At 38.3% G+C, this 27,027-nt stretch overlaps 1 long non-coding RNA gene across 1 annotated transcript in view; it reads right to left on the bottom strand.

The window, feature by feature from the left end:
- Nucleotides 1-9,505: 9,505 nt before the first annotated feature.
- LOC116094758 overlaps nucleotides 9,506-27,027 on the bottom strand; it is an 18,738-nt gene continuing 1,216 nt past the window's right edge. The window contains exons 2-3 of the long non-coding RNA XR_004120295.1: nucleotides 19,895-20,006; nucleotides 9,506-9,728 (exon numbers count right to left, since the gene is read on the bottom strand). This is a non-coding gene — a long non-coding RNA (uncharacterized LOC116094758). The remainder of the gene's footprint in view (nucleotides 9,729-19,894; nucleotides 20,007-27,027) is intronic.

The following is a 27,027-nucleotide window of genomic DNA, read 5'->3' as shown; positions in this document are numbered from 1 at the left end:
ATTCATAGCCACTATGCCACCACACCTTTAATCCCAGATGATCTTGAACTCATAGATCTTTCTATCTTGATCCTCTTGGATTCATAGCCACTATACCTCAGGATCTCCATGCCAAGATTCAGGTCAGAAACTTGTATCTCTCAGCCTCCAGATTAGGGCCAGGTGAGCCTTCTAATTCTGGATTGTAGTTCATTTCAGATATAGTCAAGTTGACAACCAGGAATAGCCACTACACAGCCTTTCCCTAATTCAACCTCAGGGGTCCCCAAATTCAGTCCATTGGTTGGGTATGTGTATCTGTTTGTATCTCAGTCAGCTACTTGTTGGGCTTCTCAGAGGACAGCCATGATAGGCTCCTGTCTGTGAGCACACCATAGCATCAGTAATAGTCCCAGTCCTTGGAGCCTCCCCTTGATATGGATCCCAAGTTGGGCCTGTCACTGGATCTCATTTCCCTCAGTCTCATCTTAATTTTTGTCCCTGAAGTTTTTTTAGACCGGAACAATTCTGGGTCGGAGGTTTTGACTATGGGATAGTAACCTATTCCTCCACTTGATGCTATGTCTTTCTACAGGAAGTAGATTCTACAGGTTTCCTCTTCCCACTGCTGGGCATTCCATCTACAGCTCCTTTCTTTGAGTCCTGAGACCCTCACCTCCAATTCTATGGTATGTTCTACAGGGTTCCAGCCACCTCCCACCCTTAGATTGCATATTTCCATTCATTCTGCTGACCTTCAGGGCTTCTCTCCTGTTAACTCCTCCAATACCTGATCAAATTCCTCTTTTCCCCTCCACCTCCCCTCTTTCACCCAGGTCCCTCTGTCCCTCTGTTTCCCATGGTTGTTTTCTTCTCCCTCCCAAGTAGGATTGAAGCATCCTTACTTGGGCCTTTCTGTTTCTTAACCTTCTGGAGTTCTGTGGAGTTCTCTATCCTGGGTATTCTGTCAATAGAACAGAATTGAAGACACAGAAATAAGACAACACACTTATGGACACTTGATCTTTGATAAAGAAGCCAAAATATACAATGGAAAAAAAAGAAAGAATCTTCAATAATTGGTGCTGTTCTACCTGGCACTGGGTATATAGAAAAAAATGAAAATAGATCCATAATTGTCACCTTGCACAAAGCTCAAGTCCAAGTGGATCAAGCACCTCAAAACAAAACCAGATATACTGAATCTAGCAGAAGAGAAAGTGGAAAAGCACCTCAAACTCATTGGCACAGGGAGAAATTTCCTAAAGAGAACACCAATGGCTCAGGTTCTAAGATTAACAATTGATAAATGCAAGCCATGCAGTGGTGACACATGTCTTTAATCCCAGCACTTGGAAGCCAGAGGTAGGCTGATTTCTGAGTTTGAGGCCAGCCTGGTCTACAGAGTGAGGACAGCCAGGGCTATACAAAGAAACCCTGTCTCAAAAAAACCAAAAAAAAAAAAAAAATGATAAATGGAATCTAATTTAACTGAAAACTTTCTATAATGCAGAAGACACAGCAAATAGAACAAATCAGCAACGTACAGATTAGGGGAAAAAACCTCACTAATCCTACATCTGCCAGAGGGCTAATATCCAAAAATATAAAGACAAAAAGACTTTATATATAAAGTCAAAAAGTTAACTTCCAAAAAAATCAAATAACCCAATTAAAAAAAAATGAAGTACAGAGTTGAGCAGAGAATTTACAACACAGGAATCTCTAACAGCTGAGAAGCAGTTAAACAAATGTTCAAAGTCCTTAGTGACCAGGGAAATGCAAATCAAAACATCCCCAAGATTTGACCTTACACCAATCGGAATAACTAAGATCAAAACTTCAGTACATGTTGTAGAGGATGTGAAGAAAGAGGAACACTCCTCTGTTGCTGGTAGGATTGCAAACTGGAATAACTACTCTGGAAATCAATCTGGAGGTTTCTCAGGAAATTGGAACTAGATCTACCAGAAGACCCAGTTATACCACTCTTGGGCATATACCCAAAAGATACCACAGGGGCACATGCTCCACTATGGTCAGAGCAGCCTATCTGTGACAGCCAGAAGCTGGAACCAACCCAGATGTCCCTCAAAGGAAGAAGGGATACAGAAAATGAGGTTCATTTACACAATGGAATACTATTCAGCTGTTAAAAACAAGCACATCATGAATATTACAGGCAAATTGGATGGAACTAGAAAATATCATCCTGAGTGAGATTACTCACACCCAAAATGGCATGCATGGTAGGTACTCGCTAATTTGTGGATATTAGCCAAAAAAAAAAAAAAAAATACAGAGATCCCTCAAATCTTATGTGTATTTGTAGACTTTAATAAACTTTAACTTTACTAGAAAGCCAAGATAATTTAATTTTTTAAAAAATTATATGATTATTGTTTCCCTGGATCCTATCATAATACAGGCACATCTAAATTGAAGGTTCCTCCACAATGTGAACCTCAGTTATTTGGACTTCATTTACAGGATGTGGTGTTGGAAACAAACAAACAAACAAATCTGCTTTAAGGGTATAATTAAAGGGCTGGAACACAGAAGCTCTGAGTAGGAGGTACAGGGTTCTCCCGATCTCTTGTTAAATAGACATCCTATTTAACATGAGAGACTAGTCTGGCCCTTTTCAAAGTCCATACAAGCCCTATTGCCCAGGATCATATCAATGATCCTGGCAATATCAGCTGTGAAATAATGCAGGGACAGTGACATTACAAAGACTAGCCTTGGGATAATATTATTGTATGCTATGTAAGGGTTGTCTTTCTATTATATAAATGCTGACTTCTGTGCTGGTAGAGAATTGAGTGCAGGCTGGACTTTGATATTGTTATTCATATGGATGCTACTCATACTTGGAGGAAGCCAGGGTTATGAAACCAAAGAGAGGTAACTAACCAGCCTTTTATCAAACACAGAATAGTTTAAATGGTTTACTATGAATTAATAGCTAGTTGGGGAGCAAGCATAAGATAAAACTAAAAGTATCATAAATAAATGTCATTATTTGGGAGCTGGGAATGGGCTTAGGAAAAAGTGCCAGCAGTTACAACAGGATTACAGGGTTCCTGATTGATGATCTCTACAAAGTACAACAAGCACATGGGCATTTTGCCTTGAACTTAGATATTAGACCCATAGCCTAGGAGGAAGCTGGACAATGATATATTAGGTCTTTATTCCCAGAATTACACGACACTGCATCCAATGACATAACACTCGAAGTCCCATTCCACAATGTTTCTTTCTCACTTTTTCTTTGAAAGGGACTTAATACCTGAAAAAGGGATGGAAACCTAGAACCATGGATAAGCTCACATGCTGTTCTACCATGAGGACTCCATTGTTGGTTCTCAGTACAAATGCCTATAATCCCAGCTTCAAATATATCTCACCCATCTGGCCTCTACAAGTATTCTCACATATATGTGGACGGACTCTCACATAGACACACACATGAATGTGAGCATGTGAGAGCATGCACGTGCTTGTGCATGTATGCACACACACATGTACACATTTTTAAAATAAATTTGCTCTACAGTGCTTCTAACACACAGCCTTCATGGAGTGGCTGTATTATAAAGTTTCTATATTATTAGTAAGATAATTTGTCATTTCTGCAATGAGCTTTATCAATAATAAAGCTATTATTTTCACTGACAAATGACAAGTCTTATTTTCAATTTGGTTCAAAGAATAAAAAGTAAATAAAGGAATGACTTTTTGTTGTTTTTCTTTTAACAGGAAAAGCAAATGACCTTATGTCTTAGAGCTCCTTGCAGTGATGGAAGAGTGGCAGACATACCATCCAGTTCTAATAAAAAAAAAAAAAAAGAAAGCTCATTGAACGAGAGCAGGAATTATTTAACATCAAAATCTACTCTGTTCTTTGATCTCTTGGATGTCTTTAGAGAAAAGTAGAGTTCCTCTTAGAGTCACTAGTCAACATTTTTCTTCTCTATACATTTGTTCAATTTGAGTGCTAATGGTCCATGCAACTCTTTCATCTCCCAACAGATGCTCTGTAGCATGGTGACCACAAAGACTTCGTCAAACACTTTGTCATCCTTTGTAAGGCAAGCTCTACATGGATTTAAAATACCACCATCTGTGCTCCGCCTTGGGTTTTCATAGAGATACTCAGAGCCCATTCCAATGAACACTAAATCTCTGTCACTGTCTCTGGAGGCTAAGTGGGAGATTCGTCAGTGCTGGTGTTGTCTTCCTCTACAGCAATATTGTGTGGTTATGATTTTTCCATATCTTCTGAGGATTTCAAATAGTCCTTAATTATCAAAACAATAACCTCAAATTTGTTAAATAGTTCTTAAGTCTTTCCTTCTATCATTTTTATAGAATAAAATAAATGTAGTATGATCAAAAAATGACCCTGCCTTACATACAATAAAAATTGAAGCTTAATATAAAATAGAAACCTGAATTAGCCAAATACTTATTACATCTGCTACTAGAACAAAGAGGAAGCTCAAGAAAGATAAGTGGAAAGGATGGTATTATTTAAGATACTGGCTCACTTACCAAGTGAACAACCCAAGTGGTGCTTGCTGAGAAATCTTGAATAGCCAGACTATGGGATCTGTACAGTCCGTTGCTGCTATGAATCTAACATCTGGATTCAGAAGTCAGTTCTGAATAACCTTCTAGAATTAGTTGACCTATGTGTATAGAAATACCCCAAACTATTATTTATTACAGGTGAATCATTAGCTCTGATAACCATAGATTACCATATATAATGAATAGTCCTTATCCAAAATAATTTAGACTAAAATGGTTCCAGATTAGGGTTTTTAAAAATATATTTTAGAAAATTATCTTATATATAAAGAGTTGTCTTTACATATAAAGCCCAAGTCTCAACATAAGGTTTTTTATGTCTCATGTTAACTTTATACACAATAGCCTAAAGTTAATTTTATGTAATATTTTTTAGCTTGCATGCATGTTGACTGTAAACCATCACTTGATGGATCAGATGTGAATTTTTCTATTTACAGCTTTACATTGTGGCTCAATAGAGTTGGATTTTGGAACCTCATGGATTGAAGATTTTTGGAAGAGGGATGGTTCAGCCTCTGCATGTAAAGAAATAGAAAATAATGAATCAACTAAAATATATTATGTAAATAGTGTGTGCTAATAAGGAATATTTTATGCGTACTGACCAGGAATGACTCATAGATACCCACTCTGCATTTGTATAGTCAGGATAGCAATGAATGCAGGAAACAGTGGAGAGATATACATGTATTGTCAGGAAGTTCAATATAATGTATAATCTTCCAGGGTTCATGTGTGAGATGCTTTATGGAGAATAGTGGATATATTAGTCACTGTTTTATTGCTATGATGAGATATTATAACCAAAAGCCACTTATAGAATCAAGGGAGAGTCTATTTTGGCTCACAGTTTCAAATGGATAGATGTTGCTAGTTGCAAGGAATGCATAGCAATAAAATCTGGAAGCTGAGAGCTCATACTAAACTGCACACAAGGAGCAGAGAGTATAGACTGGAAGTGGACCAAGGTGCTGAATCTCAAAGCCTTTCTCTGGTGGCATAATTCTTCCACCAAGATCCTTGTCTTAATTTTTTTTACAACCTCACTAAGCAGCACTACTTTCTGGGGAGTATTTAAATGTGTGAGCATATGAAGGACATTTCTCATTCAAATCACTAAGTGGCGCCTTGTAAGAGTAGCTGGATCATTTGGGTGCCAATGACCTTAGAAAGAACCTAGGCATTTTCCATGTTTCTCTAAGTTAGTTCTAAAAAGCAGGTATTATAAAAACAGCAAAATTTCTCCCACTTTTCAGTTTCTAGATTCTTGCTTTGCCATGTGTATTAGGTACTTTTCTGTTGCCATGATAAATACACTTGAAGTAAAAAGTTTATTTTGTCTGAGTAACTCCCTCCGTGGGTATTTTATTTCCAATTCTAAGAAGAACCAAAGAATCCAAACTTTAGTCTTCCTTCTTCTTAGTTTCATGTGGTTTGTGAATTGTATCTTGGGTATTCTGAGTTTCTGGGCTAACATCCACTTATCAGTGAGTGCATACCATTTGTGTTCTTTTGTGATTAGGTTGCCTCTCTCAGGATGATTTTCCTTGGTCCATCCATTTGCCTAAAATTTTCACAAATTCATTGTTTTTAATAGCTGAGGAGTGCTTCATTGTGTAAATGTACCACATTTTCTGTACCTATTCCTCTGTTGAGGGACATCTTGGTTCTTTCTAGCTTCTGGCTATTATAAATAAGGGTTCTATGAACATAGTGGAGCATGTGTCCTTATTACATGTTGGAGCATCTCTGGGTATATTCTCAGGAGTGGTATTTCTGGGTCCTCAGGTAATATCATGTCCAATTTTCTGAGGAACCACAAGACTGATTTCCAGAGTAGTTGTACCAGCTTGCAATTCCACCAGCAATAGAGGAGTGCTTCTTTTTCTCTACAACCTTGCCATCATCTGCTGTCACCTGAGTTTTTTATCCTAGCCATTCTGACTGGTGTGAGGTGGAGTCTCAGAGTTGTTTTGATTTGCATTTCCCTGATGACTAAGGATGTTGCACATTTCTTTAGGTGTTTCTCAGCCATTTGTTATTCCTCAGTTGAGAATTCCTTTTTAGCTCTGTACCCCATTTTTTAATAGGATTATTTGGTTCTCTGGAGTCTAACTTCTTGAGTTCTTTGTATATATTGGATACCATGGAAGGAGTTACAGAGACAAAGTGTGGAGCAGAGACTGAAGGAATGATTATCCAAAGACTGTCCCACCTAGGAATCCATCCCATATACAGTCACCAAACCCAGACGTTATTGTGGATGCCAATAAGTGTTATAGCTGTCTCCTGAGAGGCTCTACCAGTGTCTGACAAATACAGAGGTGGATGCCCCCAGCCAACCATTGGACTGAGCATAGGGTCCCCAATGGAGGAGCTAGAGATAGGACACAAGGAGCTGAAGGGGTTTGCAGCCCCTTAGGACATACAACAATATGAACTAACTAGTACGCTCAGAGCTCCCAAGAACTAAACCACCAAACAAAGAATACACATGTTGGGACTCATATCTCCAGCTGCATATGTAGCAAAGGATGGCCAAGTCAGCCATCAATGGGAGGAGAGGGTCTTGTTCCAATGGAGGCTCTATACCTCAGTGTAGGGGAATGCCAGCACCAGGAAGCAGGAATGGGTAGGTTGGTGAGCAGGGGGAGAGGGGAGAGGATAGGAGGTTTTTAGAGAGGAAACCAGAAAAGAGGATAACATTTGAAATGTAAATAAAGAAAATACCTAATAAAAAGTTTGTTTTGGCTTCCTGTTCCATTGAAAATGTGTTTATCCTGGTGGGGACACCATTGACTACAGAAACATGAAACTGACTAATCAAGGAAACAGAAAGAGAACAAAAAATAATGTGGAGCTATAAACCCTCAAAGGCCACCCTCAGTGATATACTTTCTTCTGCAGGGATTCACCTCATAAATGTTCCATGACCTCCCCAAACACCAACAACCACTGGGTACCAAGAGTTCAAATACATGAGCCTGTGGGAGACGTTTCCCATTTGAACAAGTATATCACACATGACTTTTTCCTAACATATTTCCAGCACTCTGACACCATACCCAGAGTTACATTACTGTTAACAATGTACCCTTGAGCAACACTGGAACCCAAACAGACATCTTTTCTTTGTTCTGTAGTCATTCTCATTTATTTTGTGATAGCCACAGAACAGCAGACTGATATACAACCTTATCTGAGCTTTCCAGATAATAGGTTGAGCAGTGGTATCTTTGTTCTATTTCATCAGCAGTGGATTTTTATTTCTCTAGAAAATGTTGTCAAAGCCACGATGAGTGTGGTTTCAAAAATATCTCAAGTTGTTGCCATCCAAACTCTAACAGTTATAGAGTTAAATGTTATTAAAACAAACACAGAATTTTTAGCTGGAAGGAATGTCAAAGAATTCCACATCCAGGGTTTTTTTGTCCTTTCTAACTGATACATAATGGCCCTGAGAAGTAGAGTGTTTGGTCACACAATTATATAGAACTAAACTGTTTTCTCCTCCAGGGGTCCAGGAGAAATGAAACCTACTATGTATCAATTGGAAAACTAAAACATTTTTTTTAGGTTCTTTGTTTTCCTTTCAAGAAAGATATTATAATCTTTTTTACTGGCAAATCTAATTTTACTGGCAAAGATAATAGGGTCACAAAGGTTATTTCATGTGTTACAGCTTGCAGTGATGTAGCCAGACAAGAATTCAAGACTCTCCAACATTCACACTAGCAAACATCCCTCTCTCCAAACTGCAACTAACTGGGCAGATGAGGTTTTTATCTCCAACCAATACTTCTCTTAATGTCTGGATCAAGCACAGCAAGATATTTTAAATGATTCATAATAAAATAGAAGACTTTTAATAATATACTGCAATGAATTTGCTAGCAATACTACTCAGATACTTAGAGACCAATATTAAGTAAAACACACAGGTTACCAGAACAAAAGTACTGAGATACGGCAACCAACACCAGTGCATGTAATAAGAGATGGCTACTTAGTGATGGATGGATGGATAGATTGATGGATGAGTGGATAGGTGGACAAATGAACTGATGAATGGGATGGTTTTCACAGTGCTTCAGTATGGACACTATAGACAAAGGATGATTCATGTCCTACACAAAGCAGAGTAGGAGGCTCAAGATTTTATCACATTCCTTAGAATGGCATACAATCTAACCCATGTGAATTACCTCTGAAAATTTTACCTTACTAGTTTTGAAAGACAGTTGACTACAGAACATTGATACCATTGAAAGTGAGACTGCTGAGAGTGGAGGACCTGATGTGCATCTACCTCTCCTCCCGGGAGTCAGAAAAAGCCAACAGTTGTCAAATTTTAACCCAAAATATAAAAGCTACCTCTCCTTCCCAAGCGACGGAGGTGCTGGATTTCTTTACAGGACGCTCATTTGATCTCGTTAAAGGGTTCTTGCCTCTAGCCCGTTAAAACAAGTCCTGTCTGCCTGGCCAGAGCTCTCAAGGGCTCCTGTGGCAGATGATCAGTGAGCTGTCTGTAAACACTGTACTTCACAGGAGCTATAAAGAGCAGGCTTTTATCCTACACTTCTGGGATGAAACAGTGGAGAAAACACCGATGTTATCTTCAGCAGGAGTCATAATGGCCGGACTGGGGCCAGACTGGCCCAGGGCTGCAAAGCAGTTTCCTTGTCTGAGCCATTTTTAATGATCTATTCTTGTTTTCTGGAAAATAAACCAGCAAGCCTGGTGATAGCCAAGAGAACGCTAAATTTGAAGAGGCTGTGGGGTATTCAAACACAATGTTCTACTGGGGGTCTGAATAATTGGATTGAAATCTGAAGTCAGTGGCCTCATGGCCAGTGGTAAAACTTGATTTTCAATTCAGATTGCTTTTAAGATTTAAATAACGCTTAATTTATAAGATTGCTGAGGAGATTATGTGTGTTTATTACCAAGTACCTTAGTCCAAAGCCTTAAACATGGAAGGGTACCTCGCAGAAGGAATCCTGGCTCTCCTGAAGCTCCATCCTGCGGGAGATGGAAACTAACAGAGATCCAGAGCTGGACGATGCTCAAAGAGTGAGAGGCTTGAGACCACTCAGTCCTAAGTGGGATGTTTTCATCAACCCTCTTCACTCAAGGTTCATGGATCTCTGTGAGAGAGGAGACAAAATGATTGTAAGGGATAGAAAGGATGAAGGACAACAGAGAACCAGTGGCTTCCAGACACGACAGAACTGCCACACAAATGAACTCAGAAAGAATGGAAGCATGCACAGGGCCTGCAGAGGTCCAAGAGAGATGGGGGTTCCAGTGCTAAGAAGGGGAAGTGAATATGCACTCCCATCCCTAACCAAAAATGTACTCCAATGGAGACTTGCTAGGTATAGAAACCACACTTAAGGGCAGGCCCTGTGCCCATATGTAGATGGCTAACACAAAATTTTCTGAATAATATTTTTATGGACTCTTTTTTTTGTCTCATATTACTTTGTGTGAACCTTTCCTCCTCCTCCTCCTCCTCCTCTTCCTTCTCCTCCTCCTCCTCCTCCTTCTCCTCCTCCTCCTCCTCCTTCTCTTCCTCCTCCTCCTTCTCCTCCTCCTCCTCCTCCTCCTCCTTCTCCTCCTCCTCCTTCTCTTCCTCTTCTTTTGTCTTACAGGTCTTTTGCTTGTATATTATGATTTCCAAAGCTGTGTTTTTATGGTGTGTGTGTGTGTGTGTGTGTGTGTGTGTGTGTGTTGTGGTTTTTTTTATTTTTCTTTGTCTTATTTTTATTTTGGTTTGTTTGGTTTTGTTTATTTGTCTCCCTGATTGTTTTTTATAGAGAAAGAAAAACGAAAGACATGAAGTTTGGAGCTGAGAAAGTTCTGGGAGGAGTTGAAAGAAAAGAAACTGTGATCAGAAATTTTGATATAAAAATAATTATTTTCAATAATACATATTATATTTAGATTTAAAATCCTGGATTATCTAATTTGTTCCTTATACTTTTACCCTAATGACAGATATTATGAGATTCCAGAGTAATCATTTGAAAAACCAGCTTTCTCAAAGGTCTGTCCTGTACCTTACCATATACTGTAGAATAATGATCCTTAAGACAGCCTTGCAAGACTGGAAAGGCAGGTAAAATACACTAGTTGTCACATAGGAATGGAGTCCCAAATGGAGAACAACTTACACAAAGGCACAAAGGAGTCAGTCACTTTAACAGCATTGACCACATATTTTCACTTAGAGATTAGTGACCATTTCTCCCATGTCTGTGATATAACATATCATAAAGACTCCAATTTAACAGTACATTAACAAATTAAACCAAGAACTCACCAGGTTCACCTGTATCTAAAGAGACCTCAATGCAACAGTCATTGCTAGCAAAATGTGTATCTATGCAGCTGTGTGTTTTGATAATAACTACAAGCCCCTGGGAACAAATACCTCTGCGAGCATTCACTGACTGCTGAAGACAGAATTTGCCGAGACCCATAATAGTCTTGTTATTTGTTGACACTTTACAACAATACATTTGATTTTTTTTAACAACTTTTCTATTACAACAACACATTTGATATTTTTCTAAACAAGTTTTCCATTACATTGTGATGGTGAGGACATCAAGGCTCCAGGCAGAAGCTGTTGGAGACAGACAGGACACCTTCCTTCCAGCTGGGCATTGTATCTAGCCAGCACTTTGCTTTTGAATAAATCACTTCATTTGCATGGACAAAACACTTTCTTTTCTTTTAATCTAAGTTTTTGCAGGTCTATTTCTATGGAAATTTCCAAGTCTCACATTTGAGATACCCAACTATCTGTCACAGACTTTTTGGAAATCTCCCTAAATAGTGATCATTGTATGTGGATACATCTGATAAGGCAAGTATCAATGTGCTCTGGCTGTTCTCGTCCTACCTTTAAGAGTACTCTATTTTCAACCACAAGTGCTATGGAAAATATCTGAGTATGGAGCCAGAGTTCCTTAGAGTCAGGCAAATCACTAGCCTTCCCTGGTCAGCAGCCTTATAGTCTCTGTAGAACTGAGAGCGGTGGTTTCTGAGATAGCTGTTGGGGAGCAGATAGTACAGTCTATCTGTGGATATTCCAAGCTCATCCTGAAACCTTATATCTTTCAGAACTCTAAAAAGGTATAAAAGTGACAGGGCTCTGTGAAAGACTGTCATCATCTGGCCCCAAAGAGTTGGTGAGATTTCTCATGGTTTTACATGCTCAACAACAAAAGAAAACAGGAGGATTCCTGGCTGTTTATAATTATGATTGTGATTATGGACAGGCTAAACTTCTTGGCTGCTTGCTCGTGTTGGATTAATTGTATTGCATATGAATGCTCTCCTCACTTAGGATCCTGAGTCATATTTGATCTCTACTCTCTAACTTATGTGTTTGAGAGAGAATTTGATGACTCCAGTCATTGCTCTGTCCATATACTTTCTAGAAGCCTGTGACTAAATCAAAGTTCAAAAAAAAAATATTGAGAGTATACATAGAAACACAATTGTCACCACTAATTACTTCAGAAAACACCCTCTCCTGTGCACAGGCTCCGGAGACCAGAGAAGTCCTGAGTGTTGGAAAAGTGCAGGCATTAGATTTCTTTCACGATAGTTCCTTGTACCTTGCTTCACCAACTTCACCAAAGATCATAATATCTCTGTCTTTATCATAACAACACAGTGCAGGTTTTCATAATAATCCAGAATAACTGGCCCTGAGGCTATGACTGCTCTTATTAGGACTTTTGTACTCTGACTCCAATTCATACTTTACCAGCTTAGTCCTGGAGGTGATGTGACATAGCATACCTGTGACAATCCTAGGTCTCATAAGAGAGAGCCATGACGAAGAACAACAGGCTCTGCTACTCCACACAGAGGCAGGAAGACAATTAGCAAGATGTGAAATTTCAAGAAAATATCTATAACTAAATGAGCCAAACATTTATTTTGGCTTTTATTTTTATGCTGCATATTTTACTTTGCTCACCTTTGATCCACCCTCTGACTGTTCCACATCCCATACTTCGTCCCCGCTCTCCTGTCTCCATGTGGATGTCTGTACCCCCACCCCACCTGACCTCTAAACTCCCTGGGGCCTCCAGTCTCTTGAGGGTTAGATGCATCATCTCTGAATGAACACAGACCCGCAAGTCCTCTATTATATATGTGTTGGGGGCCTCATATCAACTGGTGTATGCTATCTGTTTGGTAGTCTAGTGTTTGAGAGATCTCAGGGGTCCAGATTAATTGAGACTTCTGGTCCTCTTACAGGATTGGCCTCCTCAGCTTCTTTCAGCCTTCCCTAATTCAACAACAGGAGTCAGCTGCTTCTGTCCATTGGTTGGGTGCAAATATCTGCATCTGACTCTTTCAGCTGCTTGTTGGGTCTTTTGGAGGGTAGTCATGATAGGTCCCTTTTTGTGAGTGCTCCATGGCCTCAGTAATAGAGTCAAGCCTTGGGACCTCCCTTTGAGCTGGATTCCACTTTGGGCCTGTCGCCAGGCCTTCTTTTCCTCAGGCTTCTCTCCATTTTCATCCCTCTAATTCTTTCAGACAGGAACAATTATGGGTCAGAGTTGTGACTGTGGGATGACAATCCCATCCCTCACTTGATGTCCTGTCTTCCTACTGGAGGTGGGCTCTATACGTTCCCTCTCCCTACCATCAGGCATTTGATCTAAGGTACCACTTTTTGAGTCCTCAGAGTCTCTCACCTCCCAGGTCTCTGGTGCATTCTGGAGGGTTCCCCCAACCTCCCATTTCCTGAGGGTGCCTGTTTCCATTCTTTCTGCTGGCCCTCAGGGCTTCAGTTCATTTCCCTCACCCAATACCAGATGAGGTTCCCCTTTTCTCCCTACTCCCTTCCTGTCCACCCCCCCAGTCTAGTTTCCCTCCTAGGTCCCTCCCTCTCTCCCCACTTGAGATTGTTTCTTCTCTCTTCCAAGTGGGACTGAGGCATCTTCACTTGGGCACTTTAGCTTGTTGACCTTCATGAGTTCTGTGGACTGTATCTTGAGTATTTTGTACTTTTATCTATTTATATTTTTTTGACTAATATGCACTTATTAGTGATAGGTCATTTTGGGTGTGAGTTACCGTACTCAGGATATTTTCTAGTTCCATTCATTTGCCTGCAAAACTGTTTTCGTTCTTAATAACTGAGTAGTATTCCATTGTGTAAATGAACCACATATTCTTTATCCATTCTTCTGTTGTGGGACATCTAGGTTGCTTCCAGCTTCTAGCTATCACAAATAAGGCTACTGTGAACATAGTGGAACACGTGACATGACCCTGTGTCATGGTGGGGCATCTTCTGGGAATATTCCCAAGATTGGTATAGCTGGATCTTCAGGTAGATCTAGTTCCAATTTTCTGAGTAAATTCCAAATTGCTTTCCAGAGTGGTTGTGCCAGTTTGCAATCCCACCAGCAATGGAGGAGTGTTCCTCTTTCTCCACATTTTCTCCAACATGTGTTGTCACCTGATGTTTTGATATTAGCCATTCTGATTGGTGAAAGGTGGAATCTCAGGGTCATTTTGATTTGCATTTCTCTGATCACTAAGGACTTTGAATATTTCTTTAGGTGCTTCTCAGCCACTTGAGATTCCTCAGTTGTGAACTATTAGTTTAGTTCTATAATCCATTTTTTGATTGGGTTGGGGTTTTTTTGTGATTAACTTCTTGAGTTCTTTAAGTATTTTGGATATTAGCCCTCTATCAAATGTGGGGTTAGTGAAGATGTTTTCCCCAATCTGTAGGTTGCCGATTTGTCTTATTGAAAATGTCTTTTGAATTACAGAAGCTTCCAGTTTCATGAGGTCCCTTTTATCAATTCTTGAAGTTAGAACATGAGCCATTGGGGTTCTGTTTAGGAAATTTCCCCCTCTGCCAATGAGTTCAAGGTTCTTTCCCATTTTTAATTCTATTAGATTCAGTATATCTGGTTTTATGTTGAGGTCCTTGATCCATTTGGAACTGAGCTTTTTACAAGGTGACAAATATGGGTCTATTTTCATTCTTCTACATACAGACAGCCAGTTAGACCAGCACCATTTATTGAAGATGCTTTCTTTTTTCCATTGTATATTTTTGGTGTCTTTGTCAAAGATCAAGTGACCATAAGTGTGTGGTTTTATTTCTGGGTCTTTAATTCTATTCCATTGATCAGTATGTCTGCCTCTGTACCAATACCATGCAGTTTTTATCACTATTGCTCTGTAGTAAAGCTTGAGGTCAGGGATGGTGATTCCCCCAGCTGTTCTTTTATTGTTAAGAATTGTTTTCTCAAAGGTCTGTCTGGGGCTACACCCTAAGCAGACCTTGGGCAAAAACTTCAGAGCCAGTCCCAGAGCACCCAGAGGAAGCTCCACTCCCAGGCACTCTAATAAGCCCAGGATCATGGGGCAGAGGTGAGGAGGACACAACACCAGGAGGAACTGAGGCCAGTAGGTCCCAGACATACAGGAACTCCACCATTCCAGTGGCATGGCTTCCTTCCAGTCTGTCTGGGCAGTTGCCCTGAGCAGACCTTCAGCACGAATTCTGCAGTGAGTCTCATAGTACCCAGAGGAAGCTTCACTCACAGGTGCTCTAACAAACCCAGGATCACAGGATCCCAGAATCACAGGATCACAGAGACAGCTTGACTCTGAAGAGTTCTGACACAACCAGGATCACAGGAAGAACAGGCTCCAGGCATATATAGCCAAGGCAAGTCACACTAGAGACAACCAGATGGTGGGAGGCTAGTGTAAGAACATAAGAAATAGAAACCAAGGTTACTTGGTATGATCAGAACCCAATTCTTCCACCGTACCAAGTCCTGGACACACCATCACACCAGAAAAACAAGATTCAGATAGAAATCACTTCTTCTTGTGATGATAGAGCACTTTTAAGAAGGACATAAATAACTCCCACAAAGAAATACAGGAGAACACAGGTAAACAGCTAGAAGCCTTAAAGAGGAAAAACAAAAATCCCTTAAAGAACTACAAAAAAAAAAAAAAAAAACAAAAAAAAAAAAAAAAAAAAAATACAATCAAACAGGCAAAGAAAATGAACAAAACCTTCCAGGATCTAAAAATGGAACTAGAAACAATAAAGATATCACAAAAAAAGTAACCACACAGGAGTTAGAAAACCTAGGAAAGAAATCAGGAGTAATAGATGCAAGCATCACCAACAGAATACAAGAGATAGAAGAGAGAATCTCAGGAGCAGAAGACACCATAGAAAACACTGACACAACAGTCAAAGGAAACTCAAAAAGCAAAACAAAAAGTTTTGACTATTATGTGATGAGAGGAATTTCTTTCCTGGCCCACTCTATTTGGAGTTCTGTAAGTATCTTGTATGTTCATAGACCTCTCTTTCTTTAGGTTAGGGAAGTTTTCTTTTCACTGAAATAGTTGTTGAATGACTTCATGAATAGACCATCTTAATACACACACCATTTTTTAAATAAATGTAACATGTTTACTGTGGGCTGAGAATGAAGACAATCACTCAAGTCAAATAGCTTTGACCATAGCAGGAAATATGTACCCAAAAATTGTGTCTATGATCTACTCATTGGCACAGCAGAACTGTCAACTCTTAGCTTTGCTACTATGGAGGTAAAATCCTTTCGTCATTTGAGGGTCATTGAAGTACAGCCTTCTTACAATGAACTCAAATGTCTAAAAATTGTTCTTATTTTGGGTTTGTATCATAGTAAGAGCCAAGATTTTAAGCTCTACTAAAAACAAAACAAACAAACAAAAAGTCTTTATCTATTTATCACTTAAAAAAACTAAAATATAGTGATCTATTTTAAAATATGCTGTTAATATGTTTAGAGTTATTTAAAATTTATATTGAGAAAAACATGTATTTTCATTATTATTGTAGACAAGCATCTACGTAAGACTGTTCAATTGATTGTTGTTTTATATCAAACAACTTTTATAATATTGATTTTTTTACCCCTATAATATTTTATAAATTTTAAAGAATATGATACAAAAATGAAAGGTATGGCAGGTATTCAAGGGGGTCTCTGGGAGGAGTTGGGATTCAAAAGGGAAAGAAGAATGTGATGTAATTCAATTTACTTAAAATATGTTTTTAAATGTTAACAAATTCATATAAATTGAAATTAGGATCCTTTTCTCATCATAATGCAATAAAACTTAAATCAATAAAAAAAATTGTTCTGGGTTTTTGCCTTTCCAGATGAATTTGAGAATTGCTCTTTCCATATCTTTGAAGAATTGTGTTGGGATTTTGATGGGGTTTGCATTGAATCTATAGGTTGCCTTTGGTAGGATGGCCATTTTTTTTCTTTTCTTTTTTTATTAGATATTTTCTTTATTTACATGTAAATTTCTCCATTCCCAGTTTCCCCTCCAAAAAACAAAGAAACAAAGAAAAACAACAAAAACAAACCCCTGTTGCCTTCCCCTTCCCCATGCCTGCCACCCCACCCTCTCCCACTTATTGGCCCTGGCATTCCCCTACACTTGGGGCACAGAACCTTCACAGGGCCGAGGTCCTCTCCTCTTGTTGATGATCAAATTGCAATCCTCTACTATACACATGCTGCCAGAACAATCAGACCCCTCCGTGTGCAGTCCTTGGTTGGTGGTTGAGACCCTGGGAGCTCTGAGGGTACTAGTTAGTCCATATTGTTGTTCGTCCTAAGGGGCTGCAAACCCTTCAGCTCCTTTGGTCCTTTCTCTAACTCCTTCACTGGGGACCCTGTACTCAGTTCAATAGATGTCTGTGAGCCTCTAGAAGGCAATCTACGGGATGGCCATTTTTATTATGTTAATTCTGCCAATCCATGAGCATGGACAATCTCTCCATTTTCTGAGATCTTAAATTTCTTTCTTAAGAGACTTGAAGTTATTGTCATACAGGTCTTTCACTTATTTGGTTAAAGTTACCCCAAGATATTTTATACTATTTGTGGCTATTGTGTAGGGAGTTGTTTCCCCAATTTCTTTCTCAGCCTGTTTATCCTTTGTATAAAGGAATGCTACTGATTGATTCAAAATAATTTTAAATCCAGCCACTTGCTGAAGTTGCTTATCAGCTGTAGAAGTTCTCTGGTGGAATTCTGGGGGTCACTTATGTATATTATCATATCATCTGCAAATAGTGATACCTTTACTTCTTCTTTACCACTGTGTATCCTCTTGATCTCTTTTTGTGTTCTTATTGTTCTAGCCAACACTTCGAATACTATATTGAATATATATGAAGAAAGTGGGTGTCCTTGTCATGTCCCCGATTTCAGTGGGATTGCTTCAAGTATGTCTCCATGTAATTTGATATTGGCTGTTGGTTTGCAGTAAACTGCTTTTATTATGTTTAGGTATGGGCCTTGAATTCCTGCTCTCTCCAATACTTTTAACATAAAAGGGTGCTATATTTTGTCAAATGCCTTTTCTGCATCTAAGTAGATGATCATGTGATTTTTTTCTTTGAGTTTGTTTATATAATGGATTACATTAATGGATTTTCATATATTAAATCAACTTTGCATCCCTGGGATGAAGCCTACTTGATCATGGTGAATGATGGTTTTGATGTGTTCTTGAATTCAGTTTGCAAGAATTTTATTGAGTATTTTTGCATCAGTTCTGAGACTTATGGTGGTAGTGGTGGTGGGTTCTTACCAACTGCTCTGAGTGCAGCGGGTCCTCTAGGATGGGTCAGGATATGTTGTCTTCACTGAAGAAGACTAGCTAGGAGTCTGCACCAGCAGAAAGGACAGGGCAGAAGGGTTAGGGCAGAAGGGCTTAGTTTGGCTTTTGTAAATGAATAAATTTACTTTAATTTTCTGAAAAATATTTTGGATTTTCAGTGAATTCCACAAACCTAAACCTAACTCCTTTGGGAGTAAACATAATCTCAAATATATGTAATTTGTGAAGCTTAAGACATAGTTACTCTCAACATGAGACTTTGGGAAATGGATAGAAAACTTCATGAGCAATTTGAACATCACCACTGACGAGTTACATACTACAAATGTCTCTTACCTCTAAATTGCCTTACTTTCATTGAACACATCACATAATAAGTTAGTCTCATCACCCTTGATGATCTTATGACTGTTTCCAGGACCTCTCAAAGCACATTTTCATCCTTGGGATTCACATACCTTGAGTTGTTCCAAACCACTCTTTATTCCCCAACAAGTTATATCATTTTACCATGGTTACCAGTAGTTTTAGTCTTTATCTATCTCAGAAACATGTTTATAAGGTGAGCACTGAGTTGCTTTAAGAGAGACTTTATGTAATTCAGTAAGTCTGAGGTAGGGTGAAGAATAGGTTAGAACAGAAGTAGCCAATGAAACACCCACTTGGACAATGTGGTATCCTCTCTCCCCTATCAGAAAAGTAGTTTCTTCTCTTTGTGATCATAAAATTCCTATTTATTCCCTAAAAAAGGCTAAATGCAATCACCTCTACCTTCTAGTCAAAACAAATTGCTTCTTCTTCATTCTAAGTACATTCCATAGTAGTTTTTCTTGTCAAATTTATTGTATTTCATTGTTTTTATTAGGTAGCTATGAATCTTCATCTCTTATCAGACAGGTTACAAAATACTTTCAGGCTCCAACTCATACCACAGTTACTCAATAAATGTTACTTACTAAAGAAATAATCTTAGACATTTGTTCTTAAATCTTAAAGTTTGTTCTATCTTGAACTGCCTCCATCTTTTTTTCTGTCTGTCTAATAAAGATTCACTAAACCTAGGTGAGCTTTATCTGCTTTATAAACACTTCCCTGAAAAAGCACAGGAATATTCATGGGTATCCTCTCTTCTATGAGACAACAGCTCTTGTTTATTTTATGTTCGTTTGTCTGTTTCCCCTTCTCTAAAGCTGCTACATTGTTTTGTGTTATGCTTACCCAAACACATTCTTTAGTTCTCCTGTGTTTTTCTTCTTTATAGCCTAGAGGACATAGCAACCTGCTATGCTCATAAGAGCTTCCCCAACACAGATGACATTGATCATTTTGTCTAGTAAAAGTATAAACCTCTAGGACAATCAAAAAACTATTTTCTTCTCCAAGTTACACTAGAACAAAATTGGAATGTAGAAAACATGAGTATTCCAAAAGTAAAATGTTTTCCCACCTAGATGATTGAGTCATGTCTTCATCTTTCTTGGTGCAGGCATTTAAAAAGATGAAATGAAATTCACTTACCCAGGTCTCCATGTTAGTTTCAATTATTATGTTTCTATTGTTTATGATTATTATTATTATTATTGCTATTATTTTCATCACTTACCTTGTAGAGAGATAAACATAGATGAGTATATAATATAGAAGCTTCTACCATGTCATACAGTAGTTCTAATTTCCTTAGCCCAAAGCAGTATTCCAACAAGGGTCTTCTTTCACTATTTACAATAAAAAAGGAAACGAACTATTAATTTATGAATTTTATATACTTATTCTGGAAAATATAAGCTAGGCTTGCATGCATTTCTATATCTTCTTTATTATAGACAGGCTGGCAACATTTCTCTCTGGTACATTACCACTTAGGATTCATTAATATAAATACATGAATAGAGAAACAAATAACCATAAGAAAATTTGATTTTATTCATTCTTCAACCTTAACAAATATCAGCAGGGTCTTCCCAGTCTGATAAAAATAAATTAAAACTGAGTGAGTTATAATCAAGGTAAATCACTTTCTTTAAACTTTTGAATACCGTATTCTCACTAATATATGTAAATTACTAAGTGAAATATGTTGACTGATTTTATGTTGACAAACAATCTGGGATCATATTGGAAAAGGGAATCTCAACTGAAAAATATGCCCACCAGATCGGCCTATGGTCAAGCTTATGGTGCCCATAATTATCTTGAATGATGATTGAAGGGAGAGCCCAACTCCTTTTGCATTCCCAGTTGCAGCACTCACAGGCTGCTGGTTCTGATGCTATAGGAGAGTAGGCTGAGCAAGTGATGGGGAACAAGCCAGTAAGAGGAATTCCTCTAATGGCCTCTTCATCATCTCCTGCCTCCAGGCTCCTGATTGTTTGAGTTTCTGCCATAGATACCCACTATGCTGTGGAACTGACAATACAGTGAAATAAATCCTTTCTTCTCCAAGTTGCCTTTACTCATGCTGTTTTATCACAGGAGTAGAAATTTAACAAAGACAAGAGGGCATGGACCTGTGTTGGCCAATGAAACCCTCTTTTATAGAAAGGGTATAGCTTGTGTTATATTAATTCTATGCATTGGTTTTTATTTTTATTTTATTTATCTATTTATTTATTTTGGTTTTTTTGAGACAGGGTTTCTCTGTGTAGCCTTGGCTGTCCTGGAACTCACTCCATAGACCAGGCTGGCCTCAAACTCAGAAATCCGCCTGCCTCTGCCTCCCCAGTGCAGGGATTAAAGGTGTGCACCAACACCACCCGGCAATGCATTGGTTTTTAAACTTTTAAAAGCTTCAGTATGTTTATACCCTTTCAGTGACTGAGATTTCAAACCAAATATTACTAGGTTAATGGGTACCCAGGGCTGACACAAACATGTAGCTTTATAATCAGCAAGCAATAAGTCAGAAATAAAGTCTAGTCAAATTTTTGATTGAAGAAATTACAAGTAATAAACTTATTGGTAAAAAAAAAAAAAGATCCCTTCCTGTGGGGTTCTTCACTAAGTCTACAAGAGGCACCAATCCATCAACATAGAAGCTACTAGAACTATGTAGTGTGACAACAGAGGGCTTGGAGTAAAGGCTTCACAGAGAATAAAAGCTTGGAACATGTGAGCTCCAAAGAGTGACGCTGTTCATTACAGAAATCAGAACCACTGTATCATAGGGTTGCCTGCCTACATGCCTCCTAGGAACTACTTGAAAAAACTTTCTGATCCACTATGGCATATTGGCTGTCCTCACCTAAAGAAAGATCTTGCCCCAATTACAGTTGTATATTCACATCAATGACAAAGCATCCTGGCTAAATCAGGACTAGTTTGCATGGGCATTTGTTTAAATACTGTGCCTACAAGAAAATAAGCATACAGGTGAACATTTATAAGAACTGTCCAGAATATATAAAACAACCCTGCATGATCATCTCACTCTTGACAGCACAGACAAAGATAAAAGTTAAATCAGGAATTGTCAAACTCAAGCAATTGTTAGGAAGTAAATGATACTGCTAACAAGTTATTGTGGAAATGTACCAACCCTCAAAAGCAATGTTAAAAACTTCATGACATTGCAGAGTTTTCCCGAGTCCCCTGCTTGCAGTGTAGTTGAAGAAATTGCACTAGTAAAAATGTCAGCCCTAAAGTTTGTCTTGTACCTCATTACCTGGAACTACTACTAGGGTTTTTACACTCCTACAAATAGCTATTTATAGCCTCATGCCCTGACCTTGAACACCACTGATGCATCACGACAAACCATTTAGGGAAAGGAGAATAACAAATTAAAAATGTTGAATAAGCATTAAATTCCTTGAGTTTTCAGGGGCCTCAAAGAAGACACATGTGGAAAATTGCTCAAACTGAAGATGAGCTATTTATTCACATTAAACCAAGCAAGCTGTTTGTAGAAATGAGAATATTGGTGTTGCTTCTCTGTGCTCTCTTTTGGTATTACCTAATCTTTCCTAAGATCTCTAGAATCTTAAAAAGACACTTCATACCTTATTAAGTTGTAGGAAGCACCATACGTTTTAAAAAATACTTTTAGATAAACCAAAACTCTAAAAATACAGCCAGTAGGTAGAAAGCAAAAGTCTGAAGAGTTTACTAATGAAGAAATATGAGATGCAGAGAACAAGAAAGGAAGATGGGGAAAACAAGGCCAAAGGACAAACAAGCATGTCTATGACTCATCTGTGATGGATGAAACATGAACTTTGGATCCTGATACATCTTTTTAACTACAATCACCAGTACTCATAACTTTGGAATGTTTTAGTCTATCTGCATGAGAATCTATAATGATGTTTTAACTTTGTGCTGAGAGATTTTTGAGCAAATTTAATTGAACTTCCAAGTTAATAGATTGTGCTAGACTATACAAACAAAAATTGTCGGGGAGTAATTCATGATCAATTAGACAGGACCCAGGGAGCATGTCCCTACACACTGACATTTCATGGGAAGTGAGACACAATGTCATGGAGATAGCTCTACCTGTAAAGATGGATGTAGTACACTATCCTTTGGTCAGAGAAATCTACTTACACTCAGAGGATTGGCAAGACACTAAAGTGATTCTCAAGGAATCAATGTTTTACTGTTTCCTCTCTAAAAAGCAAGGAGAAAGCATGCACACCAAGACTACTGAAAAAACTGAATATTAGTTGAGAAATTGCCTCCATATGATTGACCTACATTATATCCTTAGTGCATTTTCTTGGTGGTTTATTGATATAGGAGGGTCCTAACTACTGTTGGCAAGCCATTCCTGGACAAGGAGCAAGCCAGTATACAGTGTTCCTTCTTAGTTTCTTGTTCAAGTTCCTACTCTGCTGGAATCCCTATCTTGTTTATATCTCTGCAGTAACTTCTCTCTAAGATGGAAAATTCCATGCAAGTGAAAGCCAAACTATTTCCTCCCTAAAGTTGCTTTTAGGTATGATGTTTATCAGATCAACAGAAACCAAAGAAGGAAAAAATTTAGTGCCAGAAGAATGTGATTGACATTTTGATTATCAAGGAATTTGGGGGTTTAGAGTTGGAATTCTTAGAGTACAGTGAGCCTTTTCTGGGAACTTTGAAAACTAGGAAGTAGAAATAAACCTGGCTTGTAAATTCTCAGAATGAAGTATAATCTCCAGCAAGATGATTGTTTTTGTTTCTGATTAAGATTTAGTGAATTGTGAGGACCTTAACTTATTTGGACAATGAATGTGACTAGCTAGAGCTGAAAATTTATCTGTGATTACTAAGAAACCAGTATTGTTGAAGCAAACTCTCCTCGGACCAAAGTTTGTGAGGGTTAGCATATAGGAGAGGTAGTTCAGATATTACAAAGGCTATATCTGAAGATATCAGCTGAACTTTGCAATATGCAAGAATTCCTCATGTGGCACTGGTTTTAGTGATATTATATGATAACCAAGCTTAGCATTGTGAAAGGTCACTATGACGGAGCCTCTGTTGGAGTGGAAACCTCAGGATACTGAAGGTGGCAGAAATCATGAGATTCATGAGGTAGCCAACCACCAAGGACACTGGCAGGTAGGCAGCAGAGCTGTCCTGAGCCTATGTACAAAGCAGTGTGTCTTATGGGTGGTAGAAAAGAAATGGAACTGCCTATGCCTTCTGGAGCCTAACACTAAGCTTGTTACATTTTTGCTCTGATCTAATTGTTACTGTACTCTAGTTCTTTTTAGTAATAAAAAAGTAGGTAATTTATTCTTATTTTACAGAAACCCACAGTTAAGACTTTGTGTTTAAAAAAACACTTGAAATTTTAAATTGTTGAGATTTCTTTTAACTGTGACTCTTTTAAAGTTGTATTGTGTTTTATATTATTATAATAACATGTGATCTTTTGGACAAAAAAAGGAAAAATTAGTTTCTAACAGTAATGTAATTGTTTGTCAAGTTGACAAGAAGTGAATTATATTGGTTAGTTTTTATTTTCAAACTTGACACCAACTATAGTCACCTGGAAAGAGAGAATTTCAGTTAAAAAACTGCCTCCATCACATTGGGCAATCATGTTTGTGGCATGTTTTAATTACTAATGGATGTCAGAGGGCTCAGCCTACTATGGGTGATTCTACTCCTAGACAAATGTTTTTGGTTAAATAAGAAGGACAATTCAGAGATTGCTCCACCTGGGAATCCTTCCCATATTCAATCACCAAATCTAGACATTATTGTGGATGCCAACAAGTGCTGGATGACAGGAGCCTGAGATAGGTGTCTCTCAAGAGGCTCTGACAGTACCCGACTGATACAGAAGTAGAGGCTCACAGCCATCCACTGAACTGAGTACAGGGTCCCCAATGAAGAAGCTATAGAAAGGACCCAAGGAGCTGAAGGGCTTGCAGTCCCTTAGGAGGAACAATATGAACTAACTACAACCCTCTGAGCTCCCAGGGACTAAAACTCCAACCAAAGAGTACACATGGGGGAACTCGTGGCTCCAGCAGCATGCGTATAGCAGAGGATGGCCAAGCCGGTCATCAATGGGAGGAGAGGACCTTGGCCTGGTGAAGGTTCTGTGCCCCAGTGTAGGGGAATGCCAGGGCCAGTAAGCAGAGGGGGTGGGATAGTGAGTAGGGGGAGGTGGGAAGGAACAGGGGATTGTTTTAGTTTTTGTTTTTTATTTTATTTTTTTCATATTTTATTTTATTTTATTTTTGGAGGGAAACCTGGGAAAGGAGAAATTGTAAATAAGAAAACATCTAATAAAAAAAAAAAGAAAGCTAAATGGACATGTGGCCAATGATGGCAAGCCAGTAAACCATGTTCCTCTATGGCTTCTGCTTCAAACTGATTAAATCCTATATAAAATTTTAATTTACTGTTCTAAATTTTCACTCAAAAGTTTTGATAGACACTCAATATTTGCATACATTTATGGGGCTCAGAGTATCTTTAGCATAGGAATACACACACACACACACACACACACACACACACACACACACACGCTTAGATGGACTTGTGACAATCAGAATATTTATCTTCCAGCCAAGAACTTTCCACCCTATGAATTCTCTTCACAATTCTAGCTTCATTGCCAGTTAAAAACTGAAATTGTGCTGTTTTTAGCATAAGCAAATACAAAGGGAATCAAACATAGAGTTTTCCAAATGAGAGTCAAATGCCCTCGTATTGTACCATATAAAGATATGCTTCACTGCATTTAGAATGAAAATGAGGAAAAAGCTAGATCAACAAACAGTATAAACACACTTAATTCATAACAACATGGAACGGAAGGTACTACAGCACATTGGGAAATATTTAGTTCTCCCAACCATCCAACCATCAACTGTCAAATGAAGTAACTGGCTTTGAACCTTATCAATTTTGGGACTTGTTGCTTTTCCTTGAAAGCTATAAGAATGTATATTTTATGTTTAATTAAAATATAAGATTTAAATATTTTTTGGCTCATAGTACATTTATTTTTATATAAATACTAGTTTCATTTTATATGCAACAAAATTTCCTTGTTTATTCAATAAACTTGACAAATGAGTAGACCTGTTTAGTCCCCACTATGAGGAATATCAACTGTCCCAGAGTCCCCAAAGTGGCCCAATGAAATCATTTACACCCACTTTTCTTTCAAACCTTTTAACACTGAAAATGAAGATTAATTCACTACAGCCTTACACTGGAGATATTTTATTTTATTGGGTTCCTACATTTCATTGATTTCTGAGGCTGTCTTCTTTCCTTCAAACATTCAAAGGTATAGTGTTTCGATAATCCATTAACTTTTATGTAGTTTAGGGTTTCCACTTAATAGCTATACCACAGTTTATTCATTCATTCGTTTTATTAGGTTGTCCCCACCTTAGGTAATTATGGGAAGATATAATTATGATCAGATATATTTGTAGGGCAACTGAGTTACCAGGCATATGTTTAAATTTATAAGAAATTGCTTAAAAATGAAAGAGGGAGGAGCTAGAGAGATACATCAGGATTAAGAGAGCTAACTGCCCTTGCAGAGGACTTGAATTCTGTCCCACCACTCATATCAGGTAGACATCAGGCAGCCCACAACTGCCTATAACTCTATAACTGCAGCTCCAGGGGATCCAATGCCCTTTGTTGGCCTTCACAGGCATCTACACTCACATGTACATCCCTAGACTCAGAAGTGCACATATACATATAATAAAAAATAAAAACAGATCCTTTTAAAAAGAATAAGAGAGGGGCTGGAGAGATGGTTCTTCAGTTAAAACCAACAGCTGCCCTTCTGGACAACACAGGCTCAGTTCCTAGCACCTACATAGTGGCTCAAAATCATCTGTAGTTCCAGTGTAGAGAATCTGATATGATACACAGGCATAACATGCAGATAAAGCCCCATAACATAAAAAAAATTAATAAGAATTAAAGAAACATGGTAAGTTTTAAAAGGAGAAAAAAATGCTGGTGTTTATGCAGTGTTTGAAGTTTCTGGAGCAAGGTGTGAGAGGAAGCTTCATGCCAATAGGCTGTGCAGTATAACTTCCTGCAGTACTGATTTATAGTTTTCTAATGTTGGTCAGCATAAGTCATTTCTGCCTTTACTTGTCACCTGTACATTGTCCTCACTCAAATATTTGATCATGCATTTTTCCCTACAATGGGTTGTTTGCCTTTTGTAGAGTGTACATTTATATTATGAATATGAGTACTTTTTCAGATGCATTGAATATATTTCCACTATATAGCTTGTCCTCCTTTTTTTTT

The sequence above is a fragment of the Mastomys coucha genome, unplaced genomic scaffold (assembly GCF_008632895.1).
Source record: "Mastomys coucha isolate ucsf_1 unplaced genomic scaffold, UCSF_Mcou_1 pScaffold17, whole genome shotgun sequence".
NCBI lineage: Eukaryota > Metazoa > Chordata > Mammalia > Rodentia > Muridae > Mastomys > Mastomys coucha.
The sequence above is the reverse complement of the archived record's forward strand: the minus strand, read 5'-3'. Positions and strand labels throughout refer to the sequence as shown.